Source organism: Panthera tigris, chromosome D1, assembly GCF_018350195.1.
Source record: "Panthera tigris isolate Pti1 chromosome D1, P.tigris_Pti1_mat1.1, whole genome shotgun sequence".
Lineage (NCBI taxonomy): Eukaryota > Metazoa > Chordata > Mammalia > Carnivora > Felidae > Panthera > Panthera tigris.
The window spans coordinates 37,093,183-37,113,555 of record NC_056669.1 but is presented as its reverse complement, the minus strand read 5'-3'; the positions used below and the strand labels follow the sequence as shown (position 1 = coordinate 37,113,555).

The window sequence follows — 20,373 nt, the reverse complement described above, 5'->3', positions numbered from 1 at the left end:
TGGCTACTCTGGCTTTCTTTGGATGTCCATTAGCAAAATAGAGGGTTCTCTATCTTCTCAGTTTCAATCTTCAGGTGTCTTTAGGTCTAAAATGAGTCTCTTGTAAGCAGCATATAGATGGATCTTGTTATTTTTTAATGCATTCTGATATTGTGTCTTTTGATTGGAGCATTTGGTCTACTTATATTCAGATTGATTGTTGAGAGATATGACTTTAGTGACATTGTGTGTGGGGTGTTCTTTGGTTCTTTCTAGTCTTTGTTGCTTTTTGTCTTTTTGTTTTGTTTTGTTTTTCACTCAAGGACTTCTCTTTAAAGTTTATTGCAAAGGTGGTTTAGTGATCACAAACTCCTTTAGTTTTTGTTTGTTTGGGAAATTTTATCTCTCTTTCAATTCTGAAAGACAGCCTTGTCAGAATTATTTACTTGTCAGAATTATTTACTGCATATTTTTCCCATTAAGCACGTTGAATATATACTGCCACTCCTTTCTGGCCTGCCATGTTTCTGGGGACAGATCAGCTGTGAACCTGATCTGTCTTCCCTTGTAGGTTAAGGACTTTGTTTTCTCTTGCTGCTTTCATGATTCTTTCTTTGTCTGTGTATTTTGTGAATTTGAATGTAATATGACTTGGTGATGGTAGACTTTTGTTGAATTTAATGAGAGTTCTCTGTGCTTCTTGGATTTTGATGTCTATGTCCTTCCCTAGAGAATTTTCCTGCTATAATTTTTTAAATAAACCATCAGCCCCTTTTTCTCTCTCTTCATCTTCTGGGACTCCTATGATATGAAGATTAATAAGTTGCTTGTGATCCTTTACCTTTCTTTCCCTCTTCTTTTCAGCTTCATTATTTTCCAGAATTTTATATTCTGTATCACTAATTCACACCTCTGATTTGTCCATCCTCTTTTTATGGCCTGCATTTGGGTTTGCTTCTCAGTTATAGGATTTTTAATTTCAACTCGACTTGGTTTTATTCTTTTATCTCTGCAGAAAGGAATTCTCTAGTGTTTTCTATACATTGTTCAAGTCCAGCTAGTATCCTCATACTCGTTCTAAATTCTAGTTCAGATATCTTACTTATATCTGCATTGATGAAGTCCCTGGCTGTGAGATCTACTTCCTGTTCTTTCTTTTGGGGTAAATTCCTCCATCTCATCATTTTGTCCAGAAAAGAAGAGAAGAAAGAAAGAAAGAACAAAAAACAAACAAACAAAGAAAAAGCAAAAATACCCCCCAAAAAACTAGATCCTGGATGTGTTTTGGTCTGCTTGCTAAAAGAATCTAGATCCAAAAATAAAAATATAAAAAAAAATTAATAAAAGAAAATGAAATGAAAATAAAGAAAAACATTTAAAAATACAAAGAAAAATAAAAGTAAAAATTAAAAAAATAATAAAAGTAAAAAAGAAATTGAAGAAATAAGTGAAAAAAATAATTAAATAAAAAATAAAAGTAAAAAGGAAGTTAGATCCTATTTCCCCTAGAGCTGAAGCTTTGCAGCACTCTATGATCAGTAGACTTGTTGCAAGCCAGTTGTTTGTGCAGGTCTTCTGGGGGAAGACCTGTTGCTCTGATTCTCAGGCTGACTTGCCCTAGAGGAAATGCCCCTCCAGGGCACCGTGGGGTGGGCTTGGTGTAACGGGCTCCAGCTTCCACTAGGTGGCGCTCTTTTGCTCCCTGAAGGCTTTCCGGGCTGATGAGCAGGATGAATATGGCAGCACCCTGCTTGCTAGCCCCAGAGCTGAAAGTTCCCACCTGTGAACTCTTCAGAGAACCCTCACAGAATAGAATCAATCACCCCTGTAGTGTCACTGATTTCAGTCAAAACCCTGCGTTCACCCTGCCTGTGTCCAAGATTTTAATATCAGAGGCCCAAGAGTGTTTCAAATCTCCAAATTTTAGGGACTCCCTCAGAGTGAACTCACTCTGTGCCTCTGGGAGAGGGTTTTGCTGTGCTTCTGCCATTTGCCAGCTGATACAAGGAAAGTGGTTGCACAACCATGCAGCAGTTCAGAGTTTATGGCAAAACATAGCAGAAAGGCAGCATCCCAGCTCGGTGCCCTTGGCTGGAGCCCCCACTCCTATGCTTTTGAGCAGTGCAGCACGTTGGCCCCACCCATTCTTGTGACCCAGGGAATCCTTAGATCAGCTGTCACTCCTAGGACTCCACCCCTTTTCACCACCTGAGCACCTTAGAGTCAGGCACATCTCCCCTGGTAGTGGACTTCTAAAAGCTCAGATTTTGTATTCTGTTGCTTCTAATGATCTGTGGTAGCCTCAGATAGCTCTATGTCCCCCAAGTCAACTCTCTGCACCTCCTATCTTCCAGAAGGTGGTCACTTTTCTACTTGTAGACTTGGAGTTTTTGTTCTCTCAGACCTCCAATTGATTTCTTCGGTGTTGAGAATGATTTGAGAACAATCTAGCTGTGTTTAAGGGCCAAGACAAGCTTAGGGTCCCCTTATTCCTCTACTTTCTTAACTCGTCCTCCTCAAAATGTAATTTGTAAAAGCCCTTGATTCTAACATTTTCTAATTAGGCATTCTAATTTCTTTTACCTTTATGAACCATGATGTTATATTTTTATATACCCTTTTTCCTTTGAGTTCTGAAGAGCCTTTTAAAAATACTTCATTTCAAGGGGCGCCTGGGTGGCTCAGTCAGTTAAGCCTCTGACTTCGGCTCAGGTCATGATTTCACGGCTTGTGAGTTCAGTCCTGCGTCAGGCTCTGTGCTGACAGCTCAGAGCCGGGAGCCTGTTTTCAATTCTTTGTCTTCCTCTCTCTCCACTCCTTCCATGCTCATGCTCTGTCTCTCTGTCTCCCCAAAATAAATAAATATTAAAAAAATATATTTCATTTCTGGGTAAATGTATGAATGGATTGTAAATGCATCAACGATTATTGATAAAATGATTTAATACTTAATTTTTAAAGTTTAAACAGTATGAACTTCATTAGAAAGGAAAATATATTTAAATAAGAGGAATCAATTATAAACTATTCAAAGGTAAACATTCATTTACATATGGTTACATATCAAGTCAATTATAGCATATTTATTAAAATCATTTTTAGAAGTATTTCTCGGCTAGTTGGTTTTGACTCAACTTCATAGTGAAACTTAGCTCTTATGATTGTCCCTTAGTAACAAAACATACTTTAGTAGAAAGACACAGCTTGCCTTAAGAAACCCTCAAATACAAAATACAAATTCTGATATTTGATAAAAATGGAGGTAAGTATCCAGGTGTAGGAAGAATTCTTTCAAAGAATTAATCACATCTTATTTACAAAGACATTTCTGCTAGTGGTTTATTTCCAAAATGTACTTTTAGCCATTGTGCTAGTTTTCTTTCACTATATAACAAATTACCATAAACTCTGCAGCTTGAAGCAACACCCAGTTTTAGTTCACACATGGTTGTGTAGGTCAGACGTCTGAGCATGGATGGCATGGCTGTGTTCTCTGTTCTGTGTCTCAAAGGTGGAAATCAGGGCATTGGCCAGGCTGGGTTACTTTCTGGAGGCTCTGGGGAAGAATGCAGGTTATTGGAAGATTTCAGTTCCCTGTGGCGGTAGGACTGAGGTCCCCTTTCTTTATTGGCTGTCAGCTGGGGACGGCTCTCAGCTCCTAGATGTCACTCACATTCCTTGACACTTGCTCCCCTCCATCTCCAAAGTGAGCAACAAAGAATCTCTCGTGTCAAACCTTCCTCCACACTCCACCCCATGCATTGAATCTCTTTCACCAGGACACCCGTCTCTTTTAGGGGCTCACCTGATTAGGTCAGACCCACTGAAGATAATTTCCCCTGTCTTAAGATTTGGTACCTTTATTTTATCTCACATAATCCTTCACAGCAGCACCTAGGTTAGTGTCTGTTAGATAACTGGGAGAAAGTTTGTATGCCCTGGAGGCAGGGGTTGGACTGGATCTTGAGAACTGTCTCAGAATTCTGCCTGAATTTACAGCAGTGGAGTGTCCCATGATTCGATTTTTAAAAAATCCATTTAAAAAATATGACTCCTAATCCAAAATGAGAGGTTAGTTGGAAGATTTGATAGCCATTTAAGAGGGAGTTAAACCCCTGTAGTTCAAATTCCAAGAAAGTAATGACACTATCTGTGTAGGCTTCACTCCAGTACCTTTCCCATCAATGTGAGACACTTACTGCCCTCCCTCCAGCAAGACGATCCCTATAGTCAGCACTGCATGCTTGGTGCGCTTCGGGGGCTTATGAAAGGAAAGCTTGGAAATCTATCAGCGCACCCCTGGCTTGGAGGAGGGGAGGGTCTCACTCGTGTTTTTTTAGCCTCACACATGGCTTATCTCTTCCCAGGAAAATGCCAGTCACAGGATAGCAGCGCCTCTGTCAGCCCCGTCTCTGTCATCTCTGTGCTCTCCTGCTCAGAGGCAGAAATGCAGTCCCAAAGGCCCAGTTGTACTCCCGAATCAATTCCCTTTATGTCTCCTGAGGCTGAGCTGCAAAAACACTCCCTGTGTTCTGCCAGCCACTTAATCTCTTCTCCTCATTTCAAACTTCAATATACTCTTTTAAAAAAGAATCATACCCAAACCTCCCCCACAGCCAAATGGCCTAAGCGACTCTGCTTCTTGGACTCCAGTGCCCTCATGAATGTTCATAATGTTGTCTCCAATCATTAAGAAAGTGTTCAATCATGTACCGTACTCTGTTTAAGGACACAGGAAGGTGTGTAAAATTGCCATATTTCTAGTTAGCTGTCATCCCAGCGTGGGATCACTTTGTGCCCAGAGACTCATTCATTCCAGAATCAAGTTCATTCGTTGTTACGGCGTTTTTCATGGGTTTTCAGACTCTGTGGTGAGTTCGAGATTGCTGTACTTTAGAGGTTACCCTGATTCACCCTGGGTGCGTTGGCTCCAGCTGTTTGTTCCTGAGTCACCAGATCTCAAGTCTAGAAAGTGTGCCTCAACCTGCAATGAAGAGTGGTTTTGTATGACGGGTTCTAGTTCCAGCTGTTCTGGGCTCAAGTACCAGCTCATCTACTCACTAACTAGAGTCATTCACTGTTTCTGTGCTTTGATTTCCTATCTTACGAGATGTGCTTGTTAGGGTGACTGGCAGGCAATCAGGTCTTTCTATGTCAGGTGTTATTTCAAGCCCCTCCGCCTCGTGCATTGAGGGCTAAGCCAGTGGATACATTTCTTGCCCTTTGGCTCAAGAACTGACAGATCTGGTCAGTACATGACATTTCTTTTACTTTCAACATATATCCAGAATCTAACCACTTCTCCCCATCATCACACCCATCCCCTTTGGTCCAAGCCGTCAAACATCTCTTACCTGGACTATTACAATAGTCTCCTGATGGCCTCCCTGCTTTTATCCTTGCTCCCCCCACCACCTCCTGTCTGTCCTTTATCTAGAAGCTAAGATGATACCTTAAAAATGTGAGTCTGGTCATGATCACTCCTATGCTCAGAATCCTGCAATGATGTCTCATGTTTCTCAGCGTAAAAACAAAACCCCTTATAATGGCCTATAGGCCCTTCATTATAGCTGCCCCCTTCCAGCTCTCTGACTTTCTTCCTGCTCACTTGCTCCTGCCAAGTGGCTCTGTGAGCTGGTTCTCCAACAGGCCAGGCCTGCTTTTTGCACGTGTTCTTTCTTGCCTGGAATGCTCTTCCCTCAGATGTGTGTCATCTCCTTATCTCTTTGTTCAGATGCCCCTCCTCAAAGACATTCACCTTGACATTCTCCTCTCCTACTCCTCCTTTCCCTTAACTTGTGCTGCCTTTTCTTTTTCCGTACTGCATATTGTAATTTTGTTACACCATATGTTTAACACAGCTTCTGGTTCCTGTTTCCCTGTGACAGGATAAAAGCCCCCCAGGGGCAGGGATACTGGTTCTCTGATGTATCCTAAGTGCTTGGAATAGCACCCAATGCATAGTAGGGACACAACAGTATTTGCTGATTAAAGAATGAACGGATGTTGTGCGGGGGAAGACAAAGAGAAAGATGGCCGTGTTGGCAGTTTGAAAGCTGATACAACACAAAAAGCAATGTGGAACTGTAAATAAGAACAGCATGAATCAAAGAGACAGAATGCTGCGAGATGTGATTACGGTATCCAGAGTTCCATCTGAACCTATTGGATTTACATTCATCTTTTCAGGCACGTGTAGATACGTAAGTAGTAATCTAGTGTTTCACCCAGTGTCTGATTATAGGTGCTAAAGAAATACATTTTGATTCACTCACTGTCAGCTCTATAATTGTCAAAACTCAGGTGTGTCTGTGAGGCAAACTTTAACAATTTCTGAGGAGAGGGAAGAGGCTGGGACTGAGGGTTGGTCTGAATTATAATTTTGACCTATGAGGGCATAGTGGACAGATCTCGTTTGGGCTTTGAATTCCTACAGATATGGATTTGAGTTCTAACTCTGTCATCTTGTAGCTATGTGGCCTTGGTTAGGGTGTTTTATACCTCAAACCTTCAACTTCCTCTGCTGCAAAGTAGGGAGAAGTAATACCAGACTTAATAATATTATCCGAGGGGCTCCTGGGTGGCTCAGTCGGTTAAGCGTCCGACTTCGGCTCAGGTCATGATCTCACGGTCTGTGAGTTCGAGCCCCATGTCGGGCTCTGTGCTGACAGCTCAGAGCCTGGAGCCCATTTCAGATTCTGTGTCTCCCTCTCTCTCTGCCCCTCCCCTGTTCATACTCTGTCTCTCTCTATCTCAAAAATAAAATAAAACGTTAAAAAAATTTTTTTTAATAAAAAAATAATATTATCCTAAAAATAAGATATAATTTGGTGAAAGTATGTGTTTAACAAATATTGACTTGTTGTTGTTGAATATACATGGAGAACTTAGGCTTGATTTAGATATTAGTCTTTATATTTATTATAGGTTGAATTATGTCCCTCAAAATTCATATTTGAATTCTTAATCCTCAATGTGACTGTATTTGGAGACAGGGCCTATAAGAGGGTAAATAAGGTTGAATGAAGTCATAAGGGTGGGACTCTGACCTGATGGGATTAGTGTCCTTGTGAGAGGAAACCCCAGAGTCTGCTCTCACTCACTCTCTGCCATGTGAGGATACATCGAAAATGTAGCCATCAGCAAGTTAGGAAGAAGGTCCCCACCAGTAACCAAACAGGACGGTAACTTGATCTGGAACTTCCCAGCCTCCAGAACTGTGAGCAATAATTTTCTGTTGTTTAAGGGAACCACTCTGTGGCATTCTGTTATAGCAACCCAAAGCGATGAAGATAATATTCAATGGTGTTTCACAGACTGAAATTTAGGTGAATCTTCAGTATGTAGTCAGCATCTGGGATAACACTGGGCAGTTCCAAATCTTGGAGACAGGGTGTTCTCAAGGCCTGTGTATTATACAGATTCTGGCAAATGAGCTGGAATTCCAGAAAGAGCCCTTGTTCCTGCAGAAAATTGGACTGATGCTTGGGATCTAAAGTGGAAGGAAGACCCAGTAGTGAAAAGAGAGCCCAACTCTCCCACACGCAGACTCACTCCAGATTGCAGATGGTGGGGGAGGGCAGAAGTATTTGATATACTTCTTTCTTTGTTCATGTCTTCTTGATGGACCAGACAAAACTGAGGCTACAGGTGAAGGGCACCAGTGCCCAGATCTGAGAGGGGCCAGGGAAGATGAGGGCTGATGAATCGTCTTTGTCTGGTAAGTGCTCATCCCCACTAGAACTTACAGAGCTTTTAAAGGCAAAACCTGATACGACCACATTAAAATGTGGATTGTTTTATAATTACAGGTGCATGCTATCTTTCAAAGATATTTAAAAAAGTTATTTATATTCATGTTTCACATGTAGTTAATAGAACTGAAAGTGATTTTTTAGCTATATCTAATGGACTAAATTCTCTAACATATCGTTGAGAGATTCATACAAGCTCTTTTGGGCAGTCCTATCAAGCGATTGTCCTTTACCCAAGGTCTGGGTCTAGGTTGTGTTCTCAATGTGTGGTCTTTATTTTTACCATCAGTGTATTGAGCATTTAGCATTGATAATATTTCCTGCAGCTTGAGAGATTTATCCTCCTAATTGGATATTGTTATTTCCCTTGCTTGGGTAGCCAGAATATCTGAATTTGCCCTAATTAGAATTGACTTCTCTGGGTTGACAAAGAGCCCTACAGTCTAAGTCATGATATGCATAAGGAGTGAACTTAGTTTTCTAAAGAATCAATACTTTTCTGTTTGGTTTATGACAATTCAAAAATTCCATAAAAACTTTTCTAGAAATAATTTTGAAAAGTTTTCAAAGTATAAAACACACACATGTAAAACATATAACTACAATGTGGAGATTCACCTAAAATCTTTCTAGTCAACATCCTTTCATGTAGGAGGTTTAAACTCTCCAACTATAATCAATAGAAATTAGTAAAAGTAAGTATTGGTCATATTGCAAAGCACTGGTGAGCAAAGCAAAGTTCTTGGCTTTGGGAGCCCACGGATTAAAAAAAAAAATTAATGTTTATTTATTTTTGAGAGAGACAGAGACAGAATGTGAGTGGGTTAGGGGCAGAGAGAGAGGGAGACACAGAATCCAAAGCAGGCTCCAGGCTCTGAGCTGTCAGCACAGAGCCCGACGCGGGGCTGGAACTCACGAGCTGTGAGATCATGACCTGAGCCAAAGTCGGACGCTCAACCGACTGATCCACCCAGGTGCCCTGGGAGCCCATGGATTAAAGATGGGAGAGAGACAAGTTTGATAGCAATTGTAACACTGTGGAATCTGCTAAGGGAGAGAGAGATTCACAGGTTGCTATAGAAACGAAGAGGAGAGGCCTTTAACTCAACATCATCAGAGGTGTCATGGAAGTTTTCTTAAATATGTAATACCGAAGGTGACTGTTGAAAGATAAATGAAAATGATCCAGATGGGAGGAGAAAGGCAGGAGGAAGAGTAAGACACTACAGGCAGAAGGAACAGTGTGTTCAAAGGTTGGAAAAAATGGGATGTATTTGGGGAAACTTCATGTTTATGAGAGTACTGTATTGTGGGTGACGAGGCTGACGCCAGGCCGTGAAAGATCTTATATTTTAGGATGTTTGGGTGAAGAGACACAATGTGTTTATAGAAAGTGGAGTTTTGTGATTATTTTTGTACTTTAAAAATTTCACTTATTCTCCCAAAGAATGATAATAATGTCTACTTATCTTTCCTTGTTTACTCCTCATCATAATCTGTGTCTAGCTGGGTATTTGTAATGTATTGGACGCTACTAAAAAGATAATAGTTTTGGGCTATTGCCTTATTTTCCTTTCTTAACTTTTGCCTCTATTCAATTTTCAGTTATATACGCTAGCCAATAATGACAGAATAGGGGTCGTGATAACTTGTCTAACTGCTCCCTCTATCCATTTATTAGCCTGCATTTTACTGGTTAAGTGGGAACATGGTCAAAAGAAATTATGTGGCTATTGGGAACTGAAACCAGCAATATTCCTTGTCCGTGTTGAAAAACACTGAGAGTAGACATTGTTTTTTGTCCTTATGTTAATCAGTGCTGGGACCAGGCAAACATAACTTAGCTGTTTGCTTCAAGAAATGCCTGCTCGTGAAAGAAAAGAAAATCAATTGAAGGAAAAGTAAAGAGAATCAATGAAATAGCTTGCTCATCGAGACTTGCTTCAAGACCTCTGCCTCTCTGTCTCTACCAATCCAAAGTTATTTTAATAATAATAAAAAAATTCTGCTCAATCTCAACCAGTTTCCAACTTGCAAGGCTCACTTTAAAACTACCCAGCCATGACCTTAAACTCTATAAATACTCTGTCCTAAGGTAGTGTTCTGCCCTACTGGTCCACAGATTTTTTTCTAGTGTTTTTATTGGGAGAAATTGACATTTAATACTATTCTGCTTTAAATTAGCTTTGACATTCTACTGTTAGAATGATATTCTGATGAAGTTACTGCAGCAACATTGCCCATAAGATAGTATTTGAAGACTTGGTGAGAGATGCTGGGTAGATGAGAACGTAAATTTACAAAGTCATTTACTTTTTGCAGACACAATTTTATCAAATGATGTGGGGTGATAGAAGGGAGCAGAGAGAGGGAGAATGGAGATTTTGGGTGGTGGTGAGGAGTGGGGGACTTTCCTCTTTGCTGCAGAGGTGGTAGAGTCCAACGTATGGCTTCATGATGCCCTTCATAATCTGACCTCTGCTTACCCCTCCACTTACCTGATGCATCCCTTGGCCCCCCTCACAATCTCCTATCCACACAGATTTGTTTTGCAAACATTCTAGGTACTTGGTTTTCTCTGGGCCTCTACACATGCTGTTCCATTTGTTTGGATCAATTTTCTCCATATTTAACTGGTTATTCCCCATGCTTCTTTCCTTTTCAGGTCAGTTATTACTTCCCCTGGGGATTGTTTAAAAACCTCTAAGACTATAGTGATGCCCCTCTTATATAACCTTGTAGTGTTCTGTGATTGCCCTGTTATAATACTCACTGCACTATTAGTTAGACTTTACCTGGTTGTCTCTTACCCACTCCAGATAGTAATCTCCTTGGGAGAAAGATTATATACTGTTTTTTTCTATGAACTTCCCACTTAGCATACTGCCTGCATAATAGATGCATAATAAATATTTGTAGATTAAATGAATAAACACTTGCCGGCTGCCTCCAATTACTGTCTCTCATCCTACAGTGTCTGTGTTCGTCTTGAGACCATTTCCTTCTGTTGGACACAAATGACCTGTTAGTTTTGAAAATTTATTTCACGTGTTGATTTTACTTCTATGAAACACATTTTTTTCCTTCATCGATTTTGTATATCAGAGGGATACTTGCATTCTAGCTGGTTATAGGACTTGAACTAGGAACTAAATAGCAAATTTTAAAGCTGCATGCACTGAAAACTTTATTTCATGAATGTGCCCTCCTTCATGTAATTCTTGGATTCCTACTGCATATAATCAATGAGTATACGTTTACACACTGGAATCACTTCCTCCTGAATATGCAAACTTCTTCTTCTTTTTTAATCCCAGTTCTTGGGATACAAAATTGTCCTAGCAATTGTGCTTCATAACATCATCATATAAGTTCCTTTGGTGTTCCCTATTGTGCCTTCCACCCACTGACCGCTCACCCTACCCCATTTCCACCCAAGTTACTTACCATTAAATTATTGTGGTTGCCTGAATTTCTCTAAGCCATCAAGGCTATTGAGGCACGTTCCTCTATGTGTCTGAAGCATCAGTGAGTCTATGTTAGCACCTTATACAAGGGGGCCAAGCGGAACAGACCTGCTATTAGGGTGGCAGTCTCAATACCCAAGTTAGCACTTATCTTGGGATAACTGAATGTAGCAGTACAATCCTGATGAGGAAGTCCACATGTTGAGGTTTGAGGAATACTGAGAAGTCCACCCACTCCAAAATATCTTGTTCACCAGCTGTCAACATTTCTAATGACCAGTGTTTGAAGACCATCTTTTATTTTATTTATTATTATTTTTTTAAATGTTTTATTTTATTTTGAGACAGAGAGAGACAAAGCACGAATGGGGGAGGGGCAGAGAGAGAGGGAGACACAGAATCTGAAGCAGACTCCAGGCTCGCTGTCAGCACAGAGCGTGAGATCATGACCTGAGCGGAAGTCGGAAGCTCAACCGACTGAGCCACCCAGGCGCCCCAGAGACCATCTTTTATTTTTAAAAAATCTCCCAAAAGGTAGATTTCACAGAAAAAGAAAAGACAACTTTATATTTATGGTACCTACTGTAACTTCAGTGGGATTGACTTTCTATAGGTGAAATGTCGGATCCAGCTCTGAGGATTTGAACCATAGACCAGATCTCTGGAGAGGAGACAGATGTTCAAAGACAAATTTCAGGTACTCTGATGCAGGTATACCCCAATATGTAATGACTCCCAGTCACAATCCATATTCAGAACCCCAGACTCCTCTTCCCTATAGTGTCTATAGGAGATTCTCTAGAAATTTCTGTCAGTTAAAGAAAACAGTGAAATTTCTCTGTTTCTTTTCTATCAGTTCCGTTATTTCTTCGTCTCCTTGGTTGCCTATCTTTGGAATCCTCATCTCCACTCTGTCCAAGGCGACAGCTGATGTTTCTGCTGATTGCTTTCTGCATCCTGGGAACTCTGACTTATATAGTATTTATGCTGTGAGTGCTATGATAGATTGTAGGACAGCACAGCTAAGGCAAGGCTTTCATATCTGATAAGGATTTAGAAACAGCTATGGGATAAACAAGGGAATTGGCAACCCAGTGAGCAGCTTATAAGTACTGAAATGTGGCCCGTCTTACAACTTCCAGACTCATGCTTGTTGGTGACTGCATTAAGCATTACCTGTGTCTGTCATATTTGGTTCTTCTCTCCTTTTGGGCACTCAAGTTTTAGCCCCCGTGGCAGTCGGATAAACCATGAGACTAGTTCTGGTCAATAGCTTGTGAAGGAAAACAGGATATGGGAGGTCCCAGGCAAAATTTCCTTTGCAAGCCCCTACCTATATAAACAATTTGATCTAAAAGCATATTACAAAATTCATAGGGCTGTGGGAGGTATTTATCAATGAAAGTTTAGAATAATGGTTATAGAAGAAGTACGGAGGTATTTGATTATTGTCCAGTCATTTGCAGGTAAAGATTTGTTTTGTAGTGCCCAGGAACCATCTCTATTTTTCAGTTCCAGAACTATGTTTTCGCCTTTATTGTCAAATGCACCATTTCTGGCAAATTTAATATCTTGCACTGGGAGAAAAGGATGGCAACACTGTTATCACTTACAATGCCATGGCTCTTTGGAAGCTGTTTGTATTGAAACAATATAGAATTCCTTGCCTCTGCACTTCTCCAGTTCCAGGCGTTGAATGCTGCTTATATCATCAGTCCTGACACTGCATTACCCATTCTGCCATTCCTGAATCCTGGCTTCCAATGATTCCCTCAAAGGTTGTTACCAGGCTTTTGTTTTGTTTTGTTTTTGATGATGCTCACACGTCATCTTCCCCATGCATGAAAAAAAATGTGAATAATCATTCATTTTTGGTCATGTTATGTGTACTGTTTAGAAGGTTATAGTGTAAGGGAATATAACACAACTTCTAGCCATCTCTTCTCTTAAACTCCATAGGGCTGTCATCTCTGCATTCCTAAAATGCGATCTCTTTCAATGTTGTTTACATCCCTGAATTTCACATGCTGACAAGGGCAGGGAGGGTAGGTGAGAGGCCCGTGGGTAGAGTGAGAAGAGCAGCCTCATTCACACAACAGATGTCTGGTCGCTCATCTGGCATGCTTAAGACAGACCTGAAAGAATGTGCCATCACCACAACAACTGGAGGCAAGAGAAGACATCGACTCCAGAGCCCATTGGTGTTAAAGAGCAGTGATGTAAGTCAACATTTGCTCCAGAAGGACAGGCAATCCCCACATCCTCCCACTCTCTGTCATGTTACGCTGAGCCTTCATGAGAGGTGGCATCAGTTCTGCGTGTCAGCAGCGGGAAGTCCACAGAATAAAGGATACCTGCTGTCAATCTCAGATGCTGTAGACTAGAGGCGGTTTTGCAAATTAAACATGGGCAGGTGAGAGCTGACATAAGGGCTCAAACACGGTTTTAGCACAAGTGTTGGTAGGGGACAGATGGTGGTTAAGAACAAAGGACTTTGTCCAGCATGAGTGAGGATCGCCCAAAATGGACATGTCAGTACCATTCTGGCGGCCCAATTCTGTGTGATTCCACAAGAGAAGTATCATGCTGACCAGCAGGAGCAATTAGGCTAATCTTGAGTGGCAGTGTGGAGGCGGGTTGCTTGCTGATCCATAAGGGACAAGGATTGTGAGTGAGAAATAAGCTAGTTTGATGTCAAGTCTATAAGGCTTTTTGTTACCACAGGAAAACCTTGTCTGCCCTGACTGACACAGACCCCATTCATGGGTGTTTGCTCTTCAGCCACAGGCCAGGCTCCTTGCTTACCAGTTCTTATGTCAGAAGGTGAACTGAGGATTATCCAAGTAAACACATGTATACTATTTAGAAAGGTAAATGTTAGCTATTACTTGCAGTTATTACTATCGGCATTTGTTCTCATGTTAGAGACTAACTTATCAGTGAGATATCTTTCAGAATATTTCACACAGGTCAGTCTCCAACTGTCATCGAGAATTTTTTCATTTGACTAGATCAAGACCTACCCTGTGTGTTCTCTTTTCTAGTTCTGTAACTGACTTTTTTTTTTTTTTATAACGATAGACAATGAGAAATTTTACTCCTACTAGTGAGAGAATTCCATCCTTCACTCTCAAGAGAACAAGCTTCCCTCATGGTCCAGATAGGACCGCAATACCTTAGTGTACAGAACATATATTGAAATCTGACTCATCAGTTGTGGGGCCCAAATTGAGCTTCACAACTCTTTATAATAACAACTACAAACATTGGTTGAATGTTTACTGTTTGCCAGGCAACATTCTAAGTGCTTCCCGCATATTAACTCATCTGTCATCCTTATGCAAACCTATCCCGCAAAGCACGATAGTTTATGGTTACCTATTATGAGGAAGTGAGGTACAGAGAGGCTAATTACTTTGTCCAAAGTCATGGAGCTACTCAGTTTGACGCACAATTTCAATGTGTGCAGTCTGCTTTCAGAGTCTAGGCTCTTAACGACTTTACTCTGTCTCTGTTTATTCTGATAACATGCTAACTTGATACACGTGACTGTGGTTTTTTTTTTTGGGGGGGGGTTATTTTTAATAGCCATATTTCTAGAAAGAGTTGAAGATCAGAGATGAGGCCTATGCCATCATCCTGTAGTCTTCTGGATCTCAGGATCAGGATTCAGAATTCTCAAGAACACACACACACACACACACACACACACACACACACACACTTCCTCAAGTGCACTTGGTAAATAATGAACTTTTGCTGCCCGGCAGTGTTCAAGTCTTTATTCATTTATTTAGGAGGTATTTATTGAGTGTCTACTGAGTGCCAAGCATTGTTCTGGGTGCTAAGGCAGTGAACAAGACAGTCTCCGCCCTGAAGGAGCTGAGAATCTCAGGGACACTTTATAGCATTCTAATACATTCCTATAGCTCCTACCACCCAGGCTTCAGGATGCCGTGCCACAATTGATCATTTTCTTACATTACCAGCATCCTGTCTGTGCCTCTTTGTTTCTAGTAAATCATACAGTGTGAAGTATGAGCCTCAAGTCAAATTCTGCCAGTGGAACTGATGAGAGGTGGCAAATGACTCAAATGGAGGAGAAGAGAGATTTGCAAGCTGGAGTGGGTTTGTGGAAAGGACTTCATGTGGTATGTATCAAGCAGAGTACAAGCTAAGAGAAGGAGGACAGAGCCGCCTTTCTCATTTGGCGGACGCCTAGGGTGTGAGACTAATTAACAATTAAAAAATAAACACAATCCCAAAGCAGCAAATGATAATTTAATCCTAAGAAAGCTTCTTCTGGGTCAGTCATGTCAGCCATTGAATCTCGGAGCCTGGCATCAAATTCCAGCCACGAGAGATTGGCTGGAAGCTTCTGCCATCTGTCCTGGAGAATCCATGAGCTTCAGCACTGGTGGCGCAGGGAACTTTGTCACCAGAAGTGGAGATTCTCTCGGAGTTTATTGCTGCCGTCTCAGTGGCTGAAGGACAGGAGCTCACAGAAGACAGTGGACCACAGTCTCTGTGAAGCATTTTCCCCTGCAAATCACAAATACTTACCAAGCCCTGTATACCAGGCAGTAAGCCAGACACTGCACACAGAAGAATGAATAAGATGTAAACACTGTTTTTATAGAGCACCAATCTTGTGGAGGACACACTTCCATAAATGAAACATATGATACAGCGGGGTGCATATAATGTTGGGGTGACGAGATTATTCAAGATGTCAGAGGAAAAGCACCTCTTCTTAAGACGGAAACTGAGTGCATATGGTGACCAGAATTCCCTCAAATCTTCAGATGAGGCTACATTATATTTTAAGATCATCTTATTTCCAAGTTGTGCCCCTCATAGCTGATGTGGCCTTGAGAAAAGCACCTGTCAAATATGATTATACAGCCTCTTGATCTGTGATCGCTAAAGAGCCAGGGTCCATATCTTTCAAATTTCCTTGCAATTGTTCTCAGTACCATACTCTGCTTGCTGCTGATAATGCCAGCATGCTTCTGATTTAAGCAGAGAGGTGCTATTGACTACATCTGACCTCTACACTGAAAATAGATCTTTGGTCCAAAGAAGGCAATGTGAAATTGGGCCCTCATTCGGATCCTTATCTATTGGTATAAGTGCTGTCTGTTTATTTGCAAATGTCTTGCATCACCAGCCTATTTTAAGGACTGAGTCTTAAAGGAAAGTGAAACTTCCTAATTAAAAAAAAATCAGAGAAATTTTCAAAAGATGGATGAGGTTGTGAAGGGGCAGGGATGGAGTGACTATATGAATTCAAATGATTCTCCTTACCAGGATAAGGGGAAGTCTTTCTTTCCTAAAATTAAAATGGTTGGGAAGAATGAAGCGTTTGTTTGTTAAGAATTAGCCTTTCATGAACCGAATAGAGGAGAGGTATAGTTCTAGTAGCCAGGAATTACTAGAACTAGGTGGGCAGAAGTCATGGCAGGAGAGGTTCTTGAAATGGAGACGAGCAAGAGCTGTCCATGCTTTGTTTGAAACGATATAGAATCCAGTGGAGCAAACTGGTTAGGAGGATGAAGATTCCAGAGCCAGCCAGAAACGTATTAAATTTCTGGCTCTGTTTTTTTTTTTTTTTTTAAATCTCAGTTATTGGTACCAAGTTACTTTATTTACTTAAGATTGGTTATATAAAAATATATCAATATTCAATAGTATTTTTTTGAGGTAGGATAATCATTCCTGTTGCCTTAGGTTCTGTGATGATTCAAGGAGATAATGAACCACGTCTAGCATATAGTAAGTGCTTGATGAAAAGTAGTCCTTTACTCTTTACAATGTTGAGCATCATCAACATTGTTAAGTGAGCACTGACTTCCTAGTGCTCATGCTAACACAAGAGGATGAAGACGTATTTTATATAATTATGCCAGGAGGGTGAGCCAAGGAAAGAAGCATATGTTCCTCAGGGATGTTGGGAGACAGGAACTCTTTCTTGCTGGACTAGATCTTGAAACAACTCGAGGCTACACCTATGGCAGCCAACCTGTTGCCATGAGGAAAGATCCTGAAATTTCTAGGGATAGCCCCGAGGAGCAGAAGACATGGTGAAAGAGAAATTAAGAGATAGAGAGACTCTCGCCCCAGATAATATCATTTCATCTGTGAATCCAGCCATAGCTAAAGTTGGCATTACCCCTGGATTTCTAGTTCTCGAGCTAATAAATCTTGTTTGAGGCTCTCAGTTTTCTGATACTTGCAATGAGTCTGTATTAGAAAATGAAGTCCCATCTTTTATTTTTTAGTAAAAAGAATTGTCTCCTCCTCTTTTCCTGTCTTGGATGTAGCTGTCTTGTCTGGAGCAGAATTAGCTGACTATCAGCCATGAGGCAAAAAAATTGAGGGGAAAGCTACAAGAAACACTAGAATCTCTTTTCTGATATTGTGGAGTCATAGAAATAATGCCAGCCTCACTTTTTGTATTAGTTTGATAGGGCTGCCGTACACAGTAGCACAGACTGGATGGCTTAAGCAAAATAAATGTACTTTCTCACAGTTCTGGAGGTTCGAAGGCCGAGATCAAGGTGTTGCCGGGCACATCTCTTCTGAGGCCTCTGTCCTTGGCTTGTAGATGGCCGTCCGTCCTCTCTGTGCGTCTTTACACGGTCTTCCCTCTGTGTGTGTATATGTCCTAATCTCCTCTTCTTGTTAATATACCAGTCAGATTGGATTGGGGACACCCTAATGACCTCAACTTAGTTAAAGACCTTATCTCCAGATACAGTCCCATTCTGAAGCACTGGGGCATTATGACTTCAATATACATTTTTTTAGGAAAAACAATTCGGTCCATATGACTTTTATTGCAGAGAAGCAATAGTCATCATATTTTGGGTTATTTTACTAATTTTTTAGCAGCCAAAAAATGTTAGCAGCTAAATGAAATGGTTAAACATGGATGAAAGAGGCTTGCCCTAATTTTTATTTTTGTAAATGTATTTCTTTGGGCTTACTAAGAGCCAGGCTATCACCTCATGGATTGGCAAAACTCATAATTCTCAGGAGAAAGGCATTTGCAGACAGAAGACGCCTTGCTCTTGAGTTCAGGAGTGCAAATTATCTTGTTCTTTCATTTTTTTTTTTAAAGACTGATTTTCCAGAACTCCAGGTTATACATTTAAGGCTTTAATGGCTTAGAGAGACCACCGGAGAAGGAGGAAATTTTTTTTAAAAAGAAATGTGGACTAGGCTTCATAAGGGCAAAATCCCTGTCTTACAGCTGGAAGTCTGATCAAGAGAATTAATGGTAGCATCTGCCCGTACGAAGGCACCTAGTATTTCCTGGATGCCAAAAAAATATCGCACCCTCGCCTTCCGAGACTATACTATTCTGCTCAATCCTAGACTCTGAGTTGGTTACTGCAAATATAGCATTTTCAACTACACAGTAGACACATTGCCTTTTTGGTAACTTACAGCGCAGCTGAGCAAACTGGCTGCTGAGCAAACTGGCCTCATCGCCCTGGGGGATGAAAAACTTACGTACATGGGATTCTAGGTCAGTTAGGTGAAAGAAGAAACATATCTCTAAGTGCTGAAAAGAAAATTCGAGTTTTCAAATGTTGTCCATGACTTGTTTTCGACTCGTTTCTAATTCCTCAAAGAGGCAATCCTATTTAAAATGAGATTTCGGTCATTAAAAAAAAAAGGAATGGTATTTGAGAACTAGTCGTTCAGATACAATAGAGCTTCAATGAATTTTTTTCCTCCACGATTTTAATATAAAGCCTGATCCTATATCTCTGCATGGGTTGAGCGCCTACATCTTTTTAATGGAACTCTAGCTTGAATAGGCACTCTAGGGGAGAGGTGGGACACAGGGCTTTCTCAGCAGCTGCGTTTGTCCGACAGAGGGCACTTGGAACTCACACATAAATAGCAGCCATGACCGCACTATTTAAGATATCCATTTTCATTGCCATGGTGATTCTTAATTAACACATCGCATCAGGTTTTCATTGACACCAGTAAAATGAGGTGACTGTGACCTTGATTAATAAAATGTGTAATCATTCTGGAACTATCGTGAGTTAGAAACTTGTTAGATATTTCTTCCCAGTGATTACACTGGCCTGTAATCAATAAAACCAAAATCTACATTGCAGATTATTCAAGCTCCGTCTCCAGGGTGAAGACTTTTATTTCTTCTTAAAAATAAAGTTGAACATATATTTGTGACGGTTTAAGGATAAGAAAGTAACAGACTAAATAACATGTTTTATTGTATGAAGAGTATTGACTTGCTTGATACTTCTCAATATAAAATATACAGGTTTCAGACACGGGGGAAGGCACTTCAGAGTGTTGTTGATATTTCTAAGATTCTATTTTTTAAATTTCAGAGTCCAGATCAAGAAGCAAAATGAGAAGAATGAAATTCTTGGACGGTTCAGTTTACAAGTTAAAACCTACAACTTACCCCTAGAGGGCGCTCTTCACTTTGTTATCTCTCAGAAGCCTTGCCCGGCAACGGCTGCCATTCAAATGGAAAACATCGCACTTAATGTTTGTGAATTGTGCAAGAATAATCAGAAGAACCCCACAATGCTGGGCAGATTTTTTACCCCTAACGCTTCTGTTGGTTGTGATGTAAAGTCCTTGACTGAATCAAATGTAAACTGTAAGGATTCAGCAAATCCAGGTTGCCTGTGCAAATATCCATAACATGTAATTCACTATCAACGTTTTTATTCTCATAAAACAAAGCACACAATTAAGAAACTTTATGCTTCTCTCATGTTTTCACTTTCATAGAAGCGATTTCGCATATTGATCACTTTCATACCATATCTTTGTGAGAGGTTTTATAGCATAAAGTCAAATAGTTCATTGGTTTCTTTTTTCTTCTTTTTTTTTTCCAGAATGATAAATAAATAATTGACCTTATAAATATCCTGATCATTGCGCTGATTTCATGGAGCTGGTCTAACATATCCCTAACTCTGAGGTTTTATAAGTTTTCTTTCTTTTTTTTTTCAATTTTAAAAAATACTTATTTATTTTTGAGAGAGACACATAGAGTGTGAGTGGGAAGGGGCAGAGAGAGAGGGAGACACAGACTCCGAAGCAGGCTCCAGGCTCTGAGCTGTCAGCACAGAGCTTGACACAGGACCCACAAACTGTGAGATCATGACCTG

The 20,373-nt window shown here is 40.6% G+C and overlaps 1 long non-coding RNA gene across 4 annotated transcripts in view; it reads left to right on the top strand.

Moving 5' to 3' along the window:
* The window catches only part of LOC102969448, a 53,686-nt gene extending 33,558 nt beyond the window's left edge, over positions 1-20,128 (top strand). The window contains exons 3-7 of one of the 4 annotated variants that reach the window (XR_006208736.1): positions 5,868-6,182; positions 7,612-7,699; positions 11,814-11,897; positions 15,218-15,351; positions 19,579-20,128. This is a non-coding gene — a long non-coding RNA (uncharacterized LOC102969448). The remainder of the gene's footprint in view (positions 1-5,867; positions 6,183-7,611; positions 7,700-11,813; positions 11,898-15,217; positions 15,352-19,578) is intronic. The other 3 variants (XR_006208734.1, XR_006208735.1, XR_006208737.1) reach the window with 3 other exon arrangements.
* Positions 20,129-20,373: the final 245 nt, after the last annotated feature.